General features: G+C 37.5%; 1 long non-coding RNA gene across 5 annotated transcripts in view; it reads right to left on the bottom strand.

Moving 5' to 3' along the window:
* Positions 1-21,000, bottom strand: part of LOC106509892 — a 479,383-nt gene that overhangs the window by 415,182 nt on the left and 43,201 nt on the right. The window contains exon 4 of one of the 5 annotated variants that reach the window (XR_002342973.1): positions 18,221-18,814. The exons of the other annotated variants lie outside the window; for them this stretch is intronic. This is a non-coding gene — a long non-coding RNA (uncharacterized LOC106509892). Of the gene's footprint in view, positions 1-18,220; positions 18,815-21,000 lie in introns of those variants that run through there. 5 annotated transcript variants of the gene reach the window in all.

Raw genomic sequence — 21,000 nt, forward strand, 5'->3', positions numbered from 1 at the left:
ATAATGAGGCTACAAACTGGGACCAGGGGACTCCATCAGATTCATATCTTTCACTAAACATTCAAGGCACTGGAAAGCTTTTGAGTCTGTTTTTCTCATCTGGTTGAGAAAACTGAATTGTAGCATGACAGTTCTCCTACTATTAGGTTGAGGAGAATAAATGTTTCTTTCCTCTCTCCAGCTCCTAGGAATCAGGAAGTCTCTCTCTATCACTTTCAGCAACCAACTCTAGGATATCTTTGTTGCTTACTTTCTAACTTTTCAAATCTTTAAAATTGAGGCTCTCCAAACAATCCAAAGAGAGGTTCCAATCTCTTTTAACTTCAAGCGACCTGATCACAAATCTTTAAGCAACAAGCATAAGCAGGGATGCAGAACAAGCATAAGCAGGGATGCAGAACTAGAGCAGTAAGCTTGTATTCCATCTTCGAGAAGATCCATCCCAAAGTTAGAGAGATGACTGATTTCCTTAGGACCACAATAATAACTGTAAGAGAAATAATGATAGTGCTAGCATTTATTGAGTGCAAGACATTATTCTAAAATGTTGCCACATTTCATCCTCACAACAATCCTATGAGGTAGGTGGGTCCATTTAGTACCCACATTTTGCAAACAAACAAAAAAAAAAATGAGGCACAGAGAGAGTAAGTAACTTGCCCAATAGCACTTACTAAGGTTTGTACTCAAGCAGATTGGTTTAAGAACAAATGACATACATGAACCATTATGGAATAACTTGCTGATCTCCATGTGCAAAAGAACTTCCTCAGTACTACACAGGGAAAAAATTTCCCTGACCTCACAAGTATTTTCCTTTGCACTCTCATAGTATTACACACTGACCCAAATTAATCGATAGTATATTACTATAATTATTTGTTTAAATATCAGTTTTTGTGCTTAGTATGTGAGCTACCTGAAAGTAAAAATAATATTTTATCATATTTTCGTCTTGCCATTCTCAAAGTCTAGCCTAGGCCTGGGAACTTCATAAGCACTCTATAAATTGTGTTAAAGGAATGAATACAGTCAATTTTTTCATTAGCATTTACTATATGTCTATTATGAGCCAAGTCCAATGCAAAACACTGAGAACAAAAAAGTTATTGGTCATAGTTCCTGCCTTCAAGATGCTCTCAACTGAATTGGAAATTCAGATGTATCAGATGAATAAATGGAAACTGTCAAAAGAGAGTAATATGTACTCTGACAGAGTAAAGTATATGATATTACAGAGATGTAAAGAAAGCACAATCCTAGCCTTAGGATGCTGATGAAGGCTTACTATAAGAGGTCTAAAAGGACCCTCTGGTAATTAGTCAGCAGCAGGGACAGTATGGTGCAGGCCAGAGGAAGCATAAGCATTTGGACATTTTCAAGTGACTGGATGTTGAAGTAACATCAATTATGAAGACAAGTCCATTGGAAAATAATACTGAAAATGCAACCAGAGGTCAGATTTAAAGAGCAGCGAATGTTAAAAACTGAAATTCATCCCTGAAGATCATGGGAAGTCATTAGCGTGGGACAAGCAAACGATGGAGCGATACTAAAAGAGACTAGTTCCACTTCAGAGGAGTCAGCAAGAAAGCTGACACTTAAATGTTGGATGAAAATGAAGGCAAAGAGGCTATCAGAAATGGAGAGCAAGTTCCAGAACCAGCAAAGAAGCCAAGAGCTCAACTGGAGGATGTCAAGGGGTAGAAGAACAAAAGCAGCACAGGGTAGCTAAGAAGAGCAGTATCAGAGTCATGCAGGACTGCACTCAAACCTTAGCTCTTTTACGGAGTGCTGTGTAACCTTGGCAACCTTATTTTAATGCCATGTGACTTAGTTTCTTTTTCTATATGATGCAAATAAAACCACTGAGAATTAAATGAGATAGCATGTAAAATGCTTAACTAGAAAAGAAGGTAAGGATTTCCCTGTATTATGTTGCCCAGACTTTGCCAAAGAGCAGATACGAAATGCAGGGAAACTCTTACCTTCCTTCACAGCTGAGCATTTTACATGTTACTGAATCATCACATCAGTCTTACATGGTCAGTGAAGACAGGAACTCTCTGCCTGCAATGGTCCTTCAGAAGTCATCCTTCTCTGTACATATTCACAAAGCTCCGTGCCTTTACTCATTTCATATTCACCATCTTCACCCTCTACCCCACCATTCCCTAAGCCTCATGCTTTTAGGATTCTATCCCTTTCATTACCCACATCTGCTGCCTCATTCAAATTGCTCTTTTCTTGGTATGAGACCCCTTCCTGGAATCTACCATCTAATGTATTTTGAGGGCCTGGCTGGCTAGGAAACCCAGACCTCATTCATGTGCACTCCCAGATGCCCAACATCACACCAAGAAAGTCCACTCACAGCTTATGTCAAACCTGGGATTTTCACTTCAAGCAGCATATTGCTAATCATCCGGATGAAACAGACAGCCATCAACTATACTGGCAAGACATTTTTTGAAGTTTCAGTTCTATTAAATTGCTGCTTCTTGGAAGAAACACTTGTATTCAATCCACACACTCTCCTCACTTCCCCCAGCCCACCATTTTATATATACAGTTTTACATATATTATATTTACTTGTATATTATAAATATATACATGTGTATATATAATATATGGTGTGTGTATGCGTATATATAAATACACATATAATATATATAATATATATAAATATATTTTATATATAAATACATATATTTAAATATATATATATATATATATATATATAATATCAATATGCCCCTAAACAACCAAAGGTCACTGAAGTAATCAAAAAAGAAACTGAAAATACCTGGAGACAAAAGAAAATAAAAACATAACAAACCGAAATCTATGGGACACAGGAGAAACAGTTCTAAGAGGGATGTTTATAGCAATATGAGCCTACCTAAGGAAGCAAGAAAAATCTCAAAGAACAATCTAACCATTCGCCTAAAAGGACTAGAAAAAAAGAATTAAAACAAAGTTAGTAAAAGAGAAGAAATAATAAAGATCAACATAGGAATAAATGAAATAAGACCTAAACCAGAAAAACTTAATGAAACTAAGAGCTGGTTCTTTGAAAAGACAAACAAAACTGATGAACCTTTAGCTAGACTAACCAAGAAAAAAAACGAAAGGATGAAAATGAATCAGAAATAAAGGATAAGTTACATCCAACACCACAGAAATACAAAGGATCATAAAAGACTGCTATGAACAATTATATTCCAATAAAGTAGACAACCTACAAGAAATGGATAAATTCCTAAATGTAATTTTTGTCTTTTTTTAGGCCCGCACCTGCAGCATATGGAGGTTCCCAGGGTAGGGGTCGAATCAGAGCTGTAGCTGCCAGCCTACAACAAAGCCACAGCAACAGCAGATCTGAGACATGTCTGCGACCTACACCACAGGTCACAGCAATGCTGGATCCTTAACTCAATGAGCCAGGACAGGGATCGAAACTGTGTCCTCATGGATACTAGTCAGATTCATCTCCACTGATCACGATGGGAACTCTGGTTCCTAAATGTATAATGTACCGATACTGAAAGAGGAAGAAACATAAGTTCTGAATGTACTGATCCCCAGGAATGAAACTCATCACAATGACAGAGGGATAAAGCACAAGGTTACCATGAGAAGGATCTTGCCTGCCCATTCCAGACCATTACTCTAGTCATGGATCAGATTTGTCTGAGGAGAGTTTAAATTTAGAAGTAATGAAACAGAATCAGTAATTTTAAAATTCCCATAAAAATTCCCAACAAACAAACATCCAAGACCAGTCAGCTCCACATAAAAATTCTACCAAACATTTTAAGAAGAGTTAACACCCATCTTTCTCAAACTATTCAAAAAAAAAAAAAAAAAACTGAAGAGAAATGAAGAGGAAGGAAAACTTCCAAATTCATCCTATAAGGTCAGCATCACCCTGCTACCAAAACCAGATGAAGACAAGACAGAAAGAGAGAAATATAGGCCAATATCACTGATGAACATATATGGGAAAAAATCAGGAAACCAAATTCAACAACACATTAAAAGTATCATCCAGTATGATCAAATGAAATTAATCCCAGGGATGCAAAGATGGTTCCATATTCACAAAGCAATATAATACAACACATTACAAATTGAAGAATAAAAATCATACGATCATCTCAATAGATATAGAAAGCACTTTTGACAAAAATTCAACATCCATTTATGATAAAGAAACTTTCATCAGGAGTTCCCATCATGGCTCAGCCGGTTAAGAACTTGACTACTGTCCATGAGGATGCAGATTCGATCCCTGGCCTCCCTCAGTGGGATAAGGATCCAGTGTTGCCTTGAGCTATGGTGTAGGTCACAGATGTAGCTCAGATCCCAAGTTGTTGTGGCTGTGGCATAGGCCAGAAGCTGCAGCTCTTATTTGACCCCCTAGCCTGGGAACTTCCATATGTCATAGGTGTGGCCCTAAAAAGAAAAACAAGACACTTGACAAAATGGGTATAGAGGGAACATACCTCAACATAATAAAGACCATATATGAAAAGTCCCCAACTCATATCGTATTCAATGGTGAAAAACTGAAAGTGTTTGCTCTAAGATCAAGAACAAGATAGAATGTCCATTATTGCCACATTTATTCAACACAGTATTGGAAATCCTAGGCATGATAATCAGATAAGAAAAAGAAACAAAAGAAATCCAATAGGAAAGGAAAAAGCAAAACTGTCATACTATATAAAAAAAACTCTTAAAATGCCACAAAAACTATTAGAACTAATAAATAAATTCAGTTAAGTGGCGGGATGCAAAATTAATAAACAGATATATATTGTATTTCTACACACACAAAAAAAAAAATGTACCAGAAAGAGAAATTGAGGGGAAAAAAATCCCATTTATAATTGCATCAAAAAGAAAAAAAAATACTTAGGAATAAATCTAACCAAGGAGGTAAAGAACTGGTACTTGGAAACTATGTAAAACATTGATGAAAGCTATAGAAGATTATACAAACAAATAGAAATATATACTGTGTTAATGGATTGGAAGAATTAATATTGACCACATTCCTCAAGGCAATCTACAAATTCAGTGTAATTCCTATCAAAATACTAACTGCATTTTTCATAGAACTGTAACAAACAACTTTTAAATTTGTATCAAAACACAAAAGACATTGAACAATCAAAACAATTTTAAGAAAGAACAAAACTAGAGGTTTCATGCTCCCTGACTTCAAACTCTTCTAGAAAGCTACAGTTACCAAAAATAGTATGGTACTGGCCAAAAAAAAAAAAAAAAGACATATAGATCAATAGAATAGAATAGACAGCCCAGAAATGAGCCCATATGTCTATGGGCAATTAATCTACAATAAAAGAGGCAATAATATACAATGGGGAAAAGAAAGCCTTTTCAGTAAATGGTGTTGAGAAAACTGGACATCTACAGGCACAAGGATCAAACTGAACTACATTCCCATATATAAAACATAAACTTAAAATGGATTAACACTTAAACGTAAGACCTGAAATCATAAGACATCTTAAAGAAAACACAGGCAATATACTCTTTGAATCAGTCTTAGCAATAATTTTTTTTGGACACATCTCCTCAGACAAGGAAAACAAAAGCAAAAATAAATAAATGGAACTACAACAAACTAAAAAGCTTTCTCAGAGCAAAGGAAACTATCAACAAAACAAAAATGCTGCCTACTGAATGCAAGAAGATATTTGCAAATGATACATCTAACGAGGAGTTAATATTCCAAATATACAAAGAACTCATAAAACTTAACATCAAGAAACAACACAATTAAAAAGTAGGCAGGACACCTGAATAGATATTTTTCCAAAGATAACATACAGATGGCCAACAGACACATGAAAAGATGAACATCACTAATTGCCAGGAAAATGCAACTCAAAATCATAATGAGACATAAAACCTGTCAGAATGGCTATTTTCACAATAACAACAAATAACATGTGTCAATGAGTATATAGAGAAAAGGTAACCCTTGTGCACTGTTGTTGGCAGTAACACATTTAGCCACCATGGAAAACAGCATGAAGGGTCCTCAGGAAAGTAATGACATAACTATTGTGCAATCCAGCAATTTTAATTTGGGGTATCTTTCTGAAGACAACAAAAACACTAATTCAAAAAAATATATTCAACCCTGTGTTCACTGCAGTATTATTTACAATAACTAAGATATGGTAGCAACCTAAATGTCTATCAATAAATGAATGTATAAAAAAGTGGCATCTATTTACACATGTATCAATTTTTAGCTGAGGAAACAGGCTCTGAAAAGACATTGTACTTTGTCAAGAGTCACTCGGCTAGGAGAAGAAGTGTGGACTGGGCCCCAAGGCTGCCTTTTGCGGTTACCATGTTGAGAACCCTGTTTATCTTCATGTATCATCTGTGTTCTTTAAGGGTGTGAATTTATTTTTTTATACTTATATCTTCAATGCCTAACACAATCTGTGACTCACAGTGGACCTCCTATAAATGGTTAGTGAATAAATGTGATTCATTTTCCTACTTCACAGAAGATAACTAAAATGTGATTCATTTTCCTACTTCACAGAAGATAACTAAACATCATTAAGTTGTGCAAGATTGAGGTAAAGGCAATAAGTATAAGGCTCAAATCCTGGCTGTATTTTAGCTCTCAGCTTCCAACCCACACAGAGTTTTCTCCCTGATTCCAAGCTTATTATTGATATAAGACAAGACACAAGGCTAAGTAGATTATTTTCTCATCCCAAAATACTCATATCTTATATAGATCTCCATACTAATGGTAAATGATCTCCCTTTGAGTTACATATGTAAAATCTACCCCCCTCTCCTTTTTTTCCATGCCTAGGGCATGCAGAAGTTCTTGGGCCAGCGATCAAACCTTCAGCACAGCTGTAACCAAAGACATAGCAGTAACAATGCCAGATCCTTTCCCCACTAAGCCACAAGAGAACTCCTCTACTTCCTTTTTAAAAACTACCCACTAATAGATCTACATTGTTCTTATATTATACCACTCCTTCCTTGAAGAAGCATGAAACATTCTTCAAAAATTAAGATGATGTTAGCGGAGGAAAAGTTTATACAATTTTCCTTTTTTGACAACTACTATAGAGTTTGCAGGAAACATGATTAATAGCATAAAAATTACTTTTATCTTTGGCTAACTAGTATTCTGTAATGAATCAACTCATCACAACTGAAGATAACGTGTACTCTTAGCATGTTCAAATTTCTTAAAGATGACATGATTGCAAATGGAAGTATTTCAAATCATGAAATGTTTATACAGCAATGAAAACAGTTAAGACACAACAGGCAAGAAGGGACAGCGTTGTTCAGGACAGGAAAACAGACATGATAAATGTGTGCTGAAAGATGAAGAGATACACAGATTCTTCATAAGAGCCTAAGACATTTCTCAGGATAGGCAAGTCTTCTTTAGAAGCAGCTAATTTAGAGCCCTTCCCTATCTGAGACGCAGGTGTAAAATGATATTTTCTCTCAGTTTTGGATTACAGGATAAAAGTGAAAGTGAGAAACAGCTACTCTGGCTGCTGGTCAAATGTCATTTCATTCATCTCTCTCTTACCACCTCCTCTCCTGCATCCTTCTCTTCCTCTCCCTCCACTCTCTCTCTCTTGCATTATCTCTGCTTCTATCTCTCTTCTACTCTCTTATCTCTATGTATCTTTAGATTTTTCCTGAACTTGTAGCTTTAATGACTCGAGGATGAAAAAAATGATATCATTAGTATGTATTTAGGGATTCCTTTAAAATATTGTCAACCATAGCAATAATAAATGGTCAAATCCATGCCAAGTTCTACATAGCCATTATTATACTTGAACAATGTATTGTTACAGTGTCTAATCAACTTAGACTCTGGGAACTGGTTCCAAGGTTCCACATTGAATTAATTTACAAAATTTGCACTGACCAAACTTCTTCTTCCTTCTAGATTTCATTATCACTGGGCTAAAATAATCAAACTACCATTTGGTAATAATAATCCTAATTTCTTATTAACACAGTTAATATATATAAACAGAAAGAGAACATTTGCAAACAGATATCAGGAGGCTGCTATTTGTATGAAATCTAACCCAGAATATACTGGATTTTCTTTGGTATAAGATGAACTGTGGAGTTGATTATTTTAAGAACCATTCCAATTTGAAATAGTTTAGCCTACATGTCTAGAGTACCAGGTATCATTTGCCTCAAATTCAATAAAAATGGATTATTTAATATTTTTCCAACAATTTTATGATTCAAGGGATTCTTAGCATGCGAAAAAATGTAGTACCGTATTTTATTATTCAAGCAAAAGATAGAAAAAAAGACATTACTCTAAATGGCATTTATCATTCTACAAAACCAGCTCATTCAACCAGAGTCTTTCTTAGAAACAATGGACACTCTTGCATACGTGTGTGTGTGTGTGTGTGTGTGTGTGTGTGTGTGTATTCACCTATACTTGATACCATTAGAGCCCTTAAAATAGAAGAATTAACAAACAAGGATTATATCTACTTTTAGGTTTAACTGAACATTTAGATTATTGTCATTATTGCTATCCATCTATTCCTTGAAATCTCCATTATCCATAACTAATAGTACAATTTACTTTCCCAAAGGCAAGGGAAATATAAACGGCTTTCTGGGGGTAGTAAGCACATTTTCTGTTTATAATCAGTAAAAGCCCATACACTAGAACTTTATGGACTAGTTCACTACCAATTACCATCTGAGTGCTTCAGAAGAGTCTCCTAAATCAGTGGTGCGAGCAGGCTATAGTCAAAAGACATCTTGGCTAACTATAACATACTGGGTTTATCTGATCCTCGCATTTACTGATTTTCACTAGAAATCAGGCGTTTTTGGTCCCAGTGCCATGGGTTCACTTACTGTGGTTGTAGTGGTGACTGAAATTGTTTCCACTGACTATATGTTAATATTGTTGCCATTAAGGATTGCCATTTATGAATGATGACTATAAACTAAGTACTCCACTAAGTGCCTCACATGTACTCTCTCATTTAATCCTCTCAACCATTAGAAAATTATAATCACTATTCCCATTTTACTGATAAAGACAGAGTTTTAAGTTTCAAGGTCAAGTACCTAATAAGTAGCAGATCTGTGCTTTAATTCCAGTCTGCTAAATTCTATAGTCTAATTTCCTCCATAGTTCTTTACAATAAATAATATTCAGTGCAAAAACAATTATTAATGGAGTTCCCATTGTGGGTCAGTGGTTAATGAATCTGACTAGGAACCATGAGGTTGTGGGTTCGATCCCTGGCCTCGCTCAGTGGCTTAAGGATCTGGCGTTGCCGTGAGCTGTGGTGTAGGTCACAGATGCGGCTTGGATCCAGTGTTGCTGTGGCTCTGGTGTAGGCCAGCGGCTACAGCTCCAATTAGACCCTAGCCTGGGACCCTCCATATGCCGAAGCTGTGGCCCTAGAAAAGACAAAAAAAAAAAAATTATTAACATAGAAATAGAAATAAAGTGTATATAAAAGTCTCTTTTTATAATATAGCTAAAAGAGTTTTTCCTCAAGCCCCATCATTCATTCTGAGTTTATTAGAATTTTGTAGCAAAAACACTGGGCCTGGATCAGGTAAAATAAGTTCTAGCTTTGAAATTACGACCAGCAGTAATTTGGGGAAACCCATTTAACATCTTTGGGCTTCTTGGATTACATTATCTTTAGGGGCACTTATTATTAACCATTTGAATAGACACTGTGCTCAATGCTTTCATTAATGCTATATCAACCATGAGATATGTCCATCTATTCTTATTTTTCAGAAAAGGAAATTGAGACCCTGAGACATAATGTTTCTTGTTGAGGTTATGTAGCCAATAAGGGGTATAGCAGCAACTAGACCCAGATCTCACTCAGAAATCACAGACTGTCAGGAGTTGAAGGCATTCTAGAAGTCACGGAGGCTAATGTTCTATCCAAAGTCAAGCTAATATTGGGCTGCTTATTCCTGTGAATAAAATTAGGGTCTTTTTTACTGAATATAGGTTTGAAAGGTACACTAAGTCTTCCAAGGTTTGAATGAAGAGAGAGGGGAAGGTAACAAACGTACTAGAAGAAAAAATGATAAGATCCAAAACAATGAAGGAAAATCCAAGTTTAACACAGTGATTAGGAGATCAAGCCTTGAAAACTGACTGGCCTGGGTTCATTCCCAACTCTGACACATAGTAGATATGTGACAAGGCAAGGTGCTTTAAACTCAATAAGCCTCAGTCTCCACATCCATGAATCAGGAATACAATATCTATTTCACCATGGTATTATACGATTAAATGGGATAATCCATGTTAAACTGTTTAGCAGAGTGCCAGATACATATATAAACGTAGACTATTATTCTTATTTCTCCATGAACTCAGAGGAATAACATAAAACTACAGTCACTACTTAACTCAGATCTCTAAATCTCCCAGCCTTTCTTCCCAATCCCCCATGTCCTCTGTAAAGAAATTGCGTTTTACTAAAGATTAATTGTGTTTGCAGGTTCAATAATTGCACTAAGCACTTTAACCAGCCTTTCTACGTCTGAGTTCAGTTGCCTTAACAGCAAAATCTTTAAGAAAAGGCCGGCAGGAGTTCCCATCACGGCACAGCGGAAAAGAATCTGACTAGGAACAATGAGGTTACGGGTTCAATCCCTGGCTTTGCTCAGTAGGTTGGGGATCTGGCGTTGCCATGAGCTGTGGTGTAGGTCACAGACTTGCCTTGGATTCTGTGTTGTTGTGGCTGTGGTGTAGGCTGGCAGCTGTAGCTCGGAATCAACCCATAGCCTGGGAACCTCCATGAGCGGCAGGTGGGACCCTAAACAAAAGAAAAAAAAAAAAAAAAAAAAAGGCCAGCAAATATACTAGTACTAAGCTTCGGTATTTAATACAAATCTTACTCAGATGTCTAAAGACATCATCACAGACCAGGTAGTAACCTTCGCAACCTTTAATAAAAAATTAAAAAAAAAATTTAATTAGAAAAAAAAAAACCTGGCAAGGACTGGAAATGTCAGAAAATGAGGAGGGAAAGGAAGAGCATGAGGTAAGAAAAGTGCTCTAGCTGCAAATACGAATAAGATGGATGGTTAGCGATAGGGTTGTGCCAGAAACTAGTAGCATGGATGATCTGTCTTGGAAGAGCTTGTCTAAAACAATAATTCTTGTTTACGTGCAATTTTTATAGTACTTTCCTTGGAAAACATGAAGGTTCTCAGCACAGTACCTCAAGTGCTTCCAAGGAACAATTAGAATAAATGTTTTCAGAGCTAGAACAAGGTTGGCGAGAAGGGGAATGATCGGGGAACAACAAGGACAATGTGCAGCAGAGGGAGAACTGCATGGAAACAATCAGCTCAGATGTGTGGAGCTGTAACGAGGAAGAGAGACCACTCTAGTGGTGCTGACTTGGCCTCTCATTCCAGAGGGCCTGGTTACTCCCAGATTCTCCCCTCCCACCTTCTCTCTGTCATTTTTCCTTTTTACCTCAAATAATAAGTGTCTGGAGGGTGGGGAACACCTGTCTAACCAAAGAAACTCAGTAAACTCTTGTTTCATGAATGATTAAACTCTGAGTGATTTCTGAAATGTAGAAGCACCTAGATCTACAACTCTGTACTTTCTTGTTCCTTAAACTTCATAAGTATCACGTTTTATAAGTTAACATGGCTAAATCTTATTATCATACTTCTTCTTTTTTTTTTTCTAGGAGTTTAAACAGCTAAACAATGTGGTCATGAATCTTTTCCATTTGTGCAGAGGGGGAGGCTATAGAACTAAGTTCTATGCTACTCACGTCTCAGTGCCCTTAGGCTCAATATTTAATCCTTCTTAACATTACTACAAAGCAACGTGATTAAAGTTTGAGAAGGGAGTACAGGATCATATGCCTCTTTCAATCTAAAGATTCTGCTAACCCCTTTGCATTATTTGGTTGACTTTTTTAAATTGTGAAATTGCATAAAATTATACATAAGATACTTATTTGGAAAGTAGTCCAGCCCAGAATCTAAAATGAAAACAAATGCTACAGGCAAGGTGGCATGGTATATCAAAAAGAGTCACTGAATAGGGAGTTAAGACATCAGAATCCTGGTTATATCTCAGTTTTAACTTGTGCTATATTGGACATATTATTCACTTTTTCTGAATAGCTCTCATTTTTTTAGTAGATTGAACGGGCTATTACTATAGGGTAACCTCAAAAGGTTCTTCATAGCCATAAAAGTGAAAGAAGTCTCATAGTAATTTAATATGGGACCAAATGTATACAATACATATATATTATGCTCCCGAACATAAAAGCATAGAATGTGTAATATATAAAATGAGTTACTACTACAAAAAAATTTAATGTATATAAGCTGAGCAAGGAGATGCCTAATGAAGTAACTTTACCAAGGAAGAAAATGAAAATGAATTTGGATCTGAAGTGATAAATGAGGAAGGAAAATATTTTGATGACTTTCCAAAACTAAATTTAAGCCAACTTGTTCAATGAAAATTTAGCAATATTTATTCAATATAAAAACTACAGGATTTGAACAAGTTGTTCTAATTTTAATATCAAATCAAAGTTTAAATGGAAATTAATGCACTTATTCACACAAGATGAAGAAATCAAAAAATTATAATTTCAAGCAAATAGTGGTAAGTTACAGAAGTATTTTAGTTACTCATGACTTAAGAAACTGATAATACATACATTAGAACTATTTCTTATAAAGCAATCTGAAAAGATAACATATTTTGATTTCCAAAAAAACCATTTAAACATTTCTATAACATTCTTAGTAAAATAGACATTAAATAGTGTTCTTGGATTGCCTTGAAAATCTAATCAAGCTTCGTGTAACACTGAATCCATGGGAAAACATTTTAGTTTCTAAATTAAACAGAATTTACCACAAATTATCTGTTTACGGCCCATTAAGTTGTGCACTATAAGTACACAGAATAGAGGTATCCTATAAATCCACAGAAAGGCTCCACCTAGGGCATAAGATACTGTGCAATTCCTTAGGTTGCCAATCCCACACTTCCCCTGATGCCTACACCAGGAACAGTGTAAAACAGGAGAGCCTGCCCTCCCATTCTGTTCACTGTTTTAGTTCTAAATCGCTCTCTCAGATCTCTTCCTTGCAGCTGACTTCATACTGCCTTCTAACATCTGTCTACTAACTTTGCTGCCCATTTTCATCCTTACCTTACCTGCTGAATCTGTCACTTACCACCACTTTCCTAGCTTCAACCTTGGTTGCCCTCAACAGTGCTCTCTTTATATGATTCCTCTGGCCACCTTGAACTAGCATCCTTGAGAAGGCCACTTGACCCTAAGCCTTCCTGCTCCATTTACTCCATATACAGGGCTACCATTAATTCTGTCCAACCCATCAGAAGAAAACAAAACCAAAATTTCTATAATATTTAATAGGCAGGGTTTATTAACTGATCAAAACCATAATAATGCTGAAAATACCTCATCATTGTGTGATTATTTTAAATATTGACTAAGCATATAGAGATAAGAGCATATTCATTGGCAGAATGAGAAGGGACTATTTACTTGATCAATAAATAATTATTATATTATTGTAACATTACCTGTTTTGTGCCTGCACCACTCCAACAGCACTAATGCTTATTATGTACATTGCCATCTTTTCATTTGTATATCATTTTATGCTTGATTACAACAGAAACTACATATCAAAGCAATTGTGCATAACCTTTAGTACTGAATCGGAAGCAAGGAATCAGACATAGGGTAGGTAGAAATCTAAGACAGCCCTCAAGATTCTCACCCCCTAGTATATAGGCACCATGTGCAATTCCCTCACCTTGATTTTGGACAAGACCTTTGCATATGATGGACAAAGGGAATTTTTACAGATAATTAAGAATCTTAACCAGTTGACTCTGACTCTCTCAAGACAGGATTGTAATGGATGGGCCTAATCGGATTAGCTCTTTAAAAAAGACTGTAAATTTCAGAGATTCTCTACTGAGTTTAAAAGAGCCACGGTGAATTCTACAGCTGCATGAAAATGAATGCTGCCAAAAATCATATGCTTAGAAGAGCCCTCTTAATTTCAGATGAGACTACTATTCCAACTGCACCTTAACTGCAGCTTGCAAGGCTTTGAGCAGGGAACCTAGTTACCCTGTGCCCACACTACTGAAATTATAAAAACTGTGAGATAATAAATGGGCGTTGTTTTAAATCACTAAGGTTGTGGTAAACTGGCATGCAGCAATAGAAAGCTTCTGTAATAGCTGTGCTGATTGTGCTACTTGCGTAGGATGATCTGGAAAGAGGGAAGCCAGTTCCTCTAAGCACACAGTGACAAAGAGCATATTAATCAGGCTGAGTGGCCATAACAAAATACCACAAGCTGGGTGACTAAAGCAACAGAAGTGTATTTTCTCACTGTTTTGGAGGCTGGAAGTCTAAGATTAAGGTTCCAGCAGGGTTGGCTTCTGGTGAGGCCTCTCTCCCACACTTAGAAATGGTTACCTTGTCTCTCTGTCCTCACATGGTCTTTCCTCTGTGCAGATGAGGGGAGAAAGAGAAAGAGAGATGGTACATGGCCTGGGATTTCTTCCTCTTTTTACAAGGAAACCAGTCCTTTCAGATCAGGGCCCCATCTTTATGACTTCATCTAATCTCAATTACCCTTTTAAAGGATTCCTCTCCAAATAGAGTCAAGGGTGGGGCTAGGGCTTCCACATATGAATTTGGGGAGAACACAGTTCGATCCATAACATATAGGTAATGCAAATAGATGGCAGAGGCATGAATGGGTGACAGTGGAGCAAGAGGAAAAGGGGCGCTGCCCTCAAATTTATGAAGGGATAACTGCTAGAGCTTGGGGGAAATCCACCAAAAGGGATACAACTGGCAAAAAAATCATCATTCCTTAGAAGACCACTGTTCTTTTGTTTTAAAGGGAAGTATCAGGACAAGAGGGATGGAAATCAGGCAAGGAATTTTGTTTAAGTTAAGGAATCAGCAAGTTATACAAACAGTTGTGTCTACCAGACAAGAAATACAGACTAAAAAAAGTAAATAAGAGGTTCACATTTTAGCCAACAGAATTACTGAAATGTAAATAGTCACACAATTGCTACAATTAAGACTGAAACTAGTGATAAGCTTATGGATTTTTTTTCTTATTTTTAAAACATAACTATATGTTTTTATTTCTAATGATCAACCTATTTTATTTTGTTTGATAGAGGTGAAAGTGTGGAAAAGTGATCAAATATAATTATACTAAAACTTGAAACATTTCATATAGCAGCTCTCAAGCATGTGTATAAGACATAAAAGCTCATGAGGCGATTTGTGATTAACAGAGTTTTATGGTAATGAGAAAGGGTGTAAACTCTAAGTCTCTACCAGAGATCTCTAATGCCCATTATTTATGAATGATTCTGAAGTCAATGAGGATAGTCCAGGTTCCCTAATTTGCTTGCAAAGTCGCATCACTGAAGGGAATTTATAAAAATGCAGATTAACAGGGTTCACCCTAGGCTTACGAGTCAGACCTTGGAACTGGACCTGGATACTTCTAAATTTAAACTCTCCTCAGACAAATCTGATGCATGACCAGAGTAATGGTCTGGAACAGGCAGGCAAGATACTTCTCATGGTAACTTTGTGCTCTATCTCTCTGTCATCATGATCAATTAAATAAGTCCTAGTAGAGGCTGCTTTTAGCCTCATTCAACAAAGGAGAAAACTAATGTTTAAAAGAAGTGGCCCTTCCCACTTACTGGCATAAATGGTGGAGCACAATCCAAGACTGTCCAGCGACAATACGTCCAACATGCCTTCTCTACTAAGCGAAGCTTCCTTCCAGTGTCTCAGAAATCTCCTATTTCATTCAGAAATCTCTGCATGCAATCAGTGAATATTTTCTTGGTATCTGTCTATTCAGCTGCACTATATAGAAAGATGAGAAAGCACAGCATCCCTAGCAAACGGATACAGTGAGATAGAGACAGAAGGAGGGGCCACTACGTTCCAGTAGGATGGCATGTTAAACGGACTGCCTCCGGGATTGCAAGCCTAAGGGAAGAATGGGTTATCCTGAGTGTCAGTAGCCTACAGAATGCCACTGTGTCCTAAGGAGTCCTCTCTGAGAAGTGGGCTGGTTCCCTGTGAGCAGCTCCCAGTGGCAGCGCCTTCTCCTCTATCTTACACTTGATTGACTTGCATTCCAATCTGTTGCAAGTGCATTGTAACCATCCCTCCTGCTGCCTTTTCAGATCTCATTCCTGGTAGGGGTAACCACTGACTCCAGGTGGTGGCTGTTTCCTAACTGTGCCACCTACTGATCTCTTCTCTGCAAATTCACGCTTAATCACCTGCTACTCAGTGACATGCTGAACTGTTCAAATAAACATTGCTGGGAGAGCTAAGATCAACAATTTAGGCCTGTGTGTTAGCAGTCACCTCTCAAAGGGAGTGGGGAGGCCCAGTCTTCTGGCCCCAAACAGGCTATTACTAGACCTGATCATCCTCCACTTCCCCACACCTGACTCCTGGATGGGTTAGGCATATCCTCTTTGGAAATTCATTTTCTCATAGTTCTGGAAGCTGATAGTCTAAGATCAAGGTGTTGGCAGCGTTGGTTCCTTCTGAGGCCTCTGTCCTTGGTTAGTAGCTGGTCATCTTCTCCCTGTGTCTTCCTTATGTGTCTGCTTGGGTCCTAATCTCTGCCCCTTATAAGGATAACGGCCGTATTGAGTTAGGACCCACCCATATGACCTCATTTTACATTACTTACCTCTTTAAAGGGCCCATTGCCAAATACAGGCCCTACTTCTCATTCAGAGGTGCTGGAGGTTAGGATTTCAGCATAGGAATGGAGAAAGGACACAATTCTAACAGCACCTCTGTTCTGTCAGATTAAGTCTCTCTGTTCAAGAGGAATCCCAGAATTCTAACTGAGGAGAACCACCTCCTGAGGTATGTTTTCATCCCTTTGGAAGAGGTAAATGCTCTTGGATAACTAATGGGGCCTGGAAGGACAGGCTCTGAAGAAGGCAGAGAGAGACAGATGAAGCTTAATAAAGCTTATACATCAGGGCCTGCCATTCTGAGTGCTGGGAGCCACAGAATGTTCTGGCAGGAAAGGGAGAGCAGGGTCATAGCAGGAAGGATTTCTAGATAAGCACTTCTGATAAACTGGCAAAGAGATTTCAAAAAAAAAAAAAAAATTCTGGATTCCCAAGCCTCCAGTAATTTTTTGTGATTTTGTTTCATTGTCCTTAATAAATTGTTTACTTTTACATCTAATTTCATATTAAAAATTTTATATTTTTTTCTCTTAAGCTTCAGACTTTCCCAAAAACTAGATCTGCCCTGTGAAAGAAGATTTGAAACAGACGAAATTCTTCCTCACAGCTTAGACATTGAAATGTCTAGAAATCTAGGATGAAGCTTCAGAGTTGGGATGTTAAATTGCCTACTAAAGAGAAGCAGAAAAGACTTGAGAAGTGAACAAGCAAAATATATTTTGTCTCTGGAATTCCACAAGACTGAGACAGAGCTGATAGAACCCACACACTGCTACTGTCTACTCTTCATGAAACTTAGCTATCTTTGAAGTATGCAGTCCTGGCCTGCTATCTATGCTAAAAAATTCAACTGTAGATAGAAAAGTGCTTTCCTTGGCAAATAGTTTAGCAGTCTATATACTGATTCTAAAACTATCTTTAAAAGGAACTAAGACTCCTTTTTCTAGCAACCTAACTCCCATCTCACCCAAATCATGCCTTTGTATCAAGGTGACACACAGAGCACCACACAATTCATGCTTACCAGAGTCTATATGTCCCACACCAAATAATAATTCCAGCTATAGAATTACAACATGTGGGAGTTCCCGTCGTGGCGCAGTGGTTAACGAATCCGATTAGGAACCATGAGGTTGCGGGTTCGGTCCCTGCCCTTGCTCAGTGGGTTAACGATCCGGTGTTGCCGTGAGCTGTGGTGTAGGTTGCAGACGTGGCTCGGATCCTGCGTTGCTGTGGCTCTGGCGTAGGCCGGTGGCTACAGCTCCGATTGGACCCCTAGCCTGGGAACCTCCATATGCCACGGGAGCGGCTCAAGAAATAGCAACAACAACAACAACAAAATCTCAAAAAAAAAAAAAAAAGAATTACAACATGTGCCATGCCAAGTGCCAAGTTTAAAGGCCAAGCACTGCAGGGCCTACGAAAAGAAAGCTGTAATGCCTTGCATCAATGCTTATTGGTACTCAAAATCTCATTCTCCCAGTAATTTTTTTTTTACTCTAAACCAAAGTCCCTCTACCTATGGCTCAATTACTTCTAGCCAATGACTTATATTTGACATTTTAATTCAAAATAATTAATAACACTTTTCTCTCCAACTTGAGTTTGGGACTAGTGGAGAATTAGATGTGGCTATCAGAGAGATCAAACATCAGATGTATTACTTAAAAGAAATGGATAAGAGGATGTGTATTAGATGAATAATCACGGTGAACTTTCTAATATTTCCCCCAAACTTCAGTTTACCCAAAAGCAGAATGGACAACTGGAGGCATGCCCAGCTGGCCAGAGTTCCCTGGTAATCTGATTTCATGACAGAGAGAAGATCCAGAGGTACCTTCTATGTGAGCAGCCACATTTGAAAGAAACTGAATCCAGAAGGAGCTGAACCAAACTTCCTCTTCCAAACTCACCCATTAGACAAGTCGTGCCAATCCCTGTGGAAAGGAGTGCATAGAGGTGGGAGGGCAAAAAACTCCAGGAGATGTCTCTCTGGCATTTCCAGGATATATCCAAAGAAAATAATTATTGAGATAAACTAGCACTTATGTACCAATATCATTTTAACATTCGAGTAGAAAAAGAAATCAAAACAATAAGGAAAAAGAATAGTATGTCTCTATTAAAATGTTTTATAAATGCATTTAATGAAATAAAAAGATACTCATGTTATAATGGTAAATTTTTAAAAGGTAACAAAATTTTATTACAACAAAATCCCAAAATTTGTGTGTGTATTTCCACAAATATGTAAAATAAATAAGAAACATTACAGGTATATTTTTATTATGTTCTTTTTAGATGTTCTAAAGAAGCATATATTATTAATAAAATCAGGATATGATTATCTGTTTCAGTCATCCCAGCATATCCAATCCATGAGTCCCTATGTACCGTAATTTCATAAAGTAAAAAAAGAACTTTATATTCAGTTGTCACTCTTACAGTGAGTTAAAAACAAACCTAAACCTGTATAGCATATTACCACATAGAGAATAAACTAAAATTCATATTTGTATGGATATCCCTATAATTTCCACAATATGAAATAGAAAATATTTTATCCTATTGATGTAGTTTACTAAAAAACAGGGACAAACATCTAATATATCTACTGATTTTAGTGAAACTCATCAATAATCAAATAACTCAGTTTCTGTGAACAACAGCCATATCATCTTTTCATTACTCATGACAAGAGTTGCCACATAAAATACTATGTTCAATCAAATTTGAATTTATTATAAAGAAAATTTTATTCTAAACATGTCCTTTGGAAATGTGAAAGAACATTTCACATTTGTGCAATATGTGCAATATTTAGAAGATACTTACACTAAGAAATTATTGTTCATATGAAATACAAATTTAATTGGCCACCCTGAATTTTTATTTGCTCAATCTTGCAACCCAGTTTATGATACCATTTCAGAAAGCCTTGTTCTCTGCTCTGAATATACTCCAGCAGAGTCTAGAACAACTGAGTTAATGGGAAAACAGTTAATCAAGCTAAAACTAGAGCTTCCTAGTTCAGAAGGAAACACTCTGGGAAAGAACACTTGAGAAGATCCCAAGCTTGTAAAACCTGCTGTCTATGCCACACTACAACTGCCTTTGCAGACCCCTCTCTCTCCCCATCCCTGCTGAATGGTCCCAGATAGAACAAGAGTGGCAGGGAATCCAAGTATCCTCATTTCCAAACTAATTCTAAAGGAAATACGTGGGAGCCCATCAATCCTTCCCTGACTCTGAGAGCCACACAGCCATCCCACTGCACCTTGTGACAGCTCCAGGAGGGTGGGGCTGCACCAGCTACGGTTCCTCTCCAAAGCACAGAAGGCAGGAAGCCAGGGATCACCAGTGGAATACCTGTTCCCACTGGAGGAAATAACAAAGAAGTTGTCCGGCTTCCTTTTTCTTATTCCAGAGATGCTTATCTCACATTGTGGTCACAGTGAAATGAAGGCTGGGCAAGGACAAGAAGGGCACTTGGACGACTGATGTATTATTATTCTGCGGCTGTTATTCCATTGTTGTATGAAACATATATAAAGGCACAGATCAAAACATGCAGGATTCAAACCCTCTGGCTCATAGTTAGTGAGGACTTCACCTCCAGAAGACTTTGGTAGCCGGGTGGCTCTCTGGCTCCTTTATTAGGTGCTGACCACGAACCTTAATAGGTATCAACTCATTGTTTGGCAAAGTTGCTTAAAAGGTAGATCAGCAGCAATGCTAAAGTCTGAGAACCAGATCAACAGGAATAGGAAGGAATTCAGCAGAGGGTCTCAAAAGAGAGCATGTTCACTGTCTGACCTTTTAACCAGATGACCACCATGCCAAAGGGACACACAAAGGCAGGTCCAGGTGCCTCCCTGAATAACCTCTCCCACAAATTCATCAAGACAGGGCCCCCATCCCAGCAAGGAGGTTTTAACCTAGTAGAGAAATTGACAAGCAGACAGCATCAGGGTTAACTCCTGTTGTTCAGTCACGAACTTGGCCCCAGGACTCAAGCTGATGAATTACAATTTTATCACCCTGGAACCACACATTTACTTACCCTGCAACTGTCCTGTTCACCTGCCACTGTCCCACATACACAAAGTGAGGATATGCACCA

Source organism: Sus scrofa, chromosome 3 (assembly GCF_000003025.6).
Source record: "Sus scrofa isolate TJ Tabasco breed Duroc chromosome 3, Sscrofa11.1, whole genome shotgun sequence".
Lineage (NCBI taxonomy): Eukaryota > Metazoa > Chordata > Mammalia > Artiodactyla > Suidae > Sus > Sus scrofa.